Below are 2,019 nucleotides of genomic sequence, written 5' to 3'. Positions count from 1 at the left end.
ACTTTAGCCCTGAGTAGAGTGCCATGGTATCATACCTCACAGTAACCTCAAACTCCAGGGCTTCAAAAGATCCTCTTGTCTCAGCCCCATAAGTTGCTAGGACGACAGGCACCTGCCATCTGGCTAGTTTTTCTATTTTTAGTAGAGATAGGGATCTCACTCTTGCTCAGGCTGGTCTTGAACTCCTAAGCCCATGCAATTCACCCGCTTTGGCCTCCCAGAGTACTAGGATTACAGATGTGAGCCACTGTGCCTGGACCATCTGAAGATTGATTTTTTTTTCTTTTTTTTGAGACAGAGTCTATGTCGCCCTTGGTAGAGTGCAGTGGCATCACAGCTCACAGCAACCTCTAACTCCTGGGCTTAAGCAATTCTCTTGTCTCAGCCTCCCATGTAGCTGGGACTCCAGGTGCCCGCTATAATTCCCAGCCATGTTTGTTGGGGTTTTTTGAGACAGTGTCTCACTATTTCGCCCTTAGCAGTGTCGTGGCGTCACAGCTCACAGCAACCTCCAACTCTTGGGCTTAAGTGATTCTCTTGCCTCAGCCTCCCTAGTAGCTGGGACTACAGGCAACTGCCACAAAGCCCCACTATTTTTTTGTTGCAGTTGTCATTATTGTGTTAGCTGGCCTGGCTGGGTTTGAATCTGCCAGCCTTGGTATATGTGGCCGACGCTCTACTTCCTGAGCTATAGGCGCCACCTGTTGTTGTTATTGTCATTCTTACTTAGTAGGCCCGGTCTGGGTTCTAACCTAACGGCCCTGGTGCATGTGGGTGGCACCCTAACTACTGAGCTACAGGTGCTGAGCCAGATTTTTTTTTTTTTGAGACAGGGTCTTCCTCTGTCATCAGGGCTAGAATGAAGTGGCGTCATCATAGTTCAAGGCATCCTCAGACTCCTGGCTCAAGCAATCCTGCTGCCTCAGCCTCCCAAAGTAACTGCGGCTACAGGTCCCACCATACCCAGCTAACTTATCTATTTTTAGTAGAAGCTGGTCTTGTTCTTGCTCAGGTTGATTTTTTTTTTCTTTTCTGTTTTTGGCCCAGGCTGGGTTTGAACCTGCCACTTCTAGTATATGGGGCTGGTGCCCTGCTCCTTGAGCCACAGGCGCCACCCTGCTCAGGCTGATATTAAACTTCTGAGCTCATGCAGTTCTCCCACCTTGACCTCCCCAAGTGCTAAGATTATAGGCATACGACACCATGCCTGGCCTGAAAACAGAAAATGTAAACATTTCTTAATAGAGTACTTGCAGATTTCAAGGAACATCCATGGAATTCATTTTAGGGAACACTGGCTTGGGAGCAGCATAGGGGCAGGAGGATAGCAGCCTCTAGGCCACCACTTCACCCTACTTTCTGCATCCCACCCATTTCTGTCACCACTGAGCCCTAGAAAAACACCAAAGACAGGAAGAATCCCAGCTGAAAGATAAACTATAGAGAAGCCACTAAATTTGTTCTTCCTAAAAAGACACTTTGCAGGGCAGTGCCTGTGGCTCAGTGAGTGGGGCACCGACCCCCTGTACCAAGGGTGGAGGGTTCAAGTCCAGCCCTGGCCAAACTGCAACAAAAAAGGGGCCAGGCGTTGTGGCGGGTGCCTGTAGTCCCAGCTACTTGGGAGGCTGAGACAAGAGAATTGCCTAGGCCCAGGAGTTAGAGGTTGCTGTGAGTTGTGTAACGCCACGGCAACATAGTGAGACTCTGTCTAAAAAAAAAAACAAAAGAAAAGAAAAAAAAACACTTTGCAAAAGCGTAAAAGAAAATAGAAATGCTGAGTGAAACCTGTGGGTTTTTCTTTTTTTGTTTTTTTGAGAGACTCACTATGTCACCCTCTGTAGAGTGCTGTTACATCACAGCTCACAGTAACCTCAAACTCTTGGGTTTAAGTGATTCTCTTGCCTCAGGCTCCCAAGTAACTGGGACTACAGATGCCTGCCACAATGCCCCACTATTTTTAATTTTTAGAGACGAGTCTTGCTCTGGCTCAGCCTGATCTTGAACCTGTGAGATCGGCTC

The sequence above is a fragment of the Otolemur garnettii genome, unplaced genomic scaffold (genome assembly GCF_000181295.1).
Source record: "Otolemur garnettii isolate 467f Iridium unplaced genomic scaffold, OtoGar3 scaffold00146, whole genome shotgun sequence".
Taxonomy (NCBI): Eukaryota; Metazoa; Chordata; class Mammalia; order Primates; family Galagidae; genus Otolemur; species Otolemur garnettii.
This window is presented reverse-complemented; position numbering follows the sequence as displayed.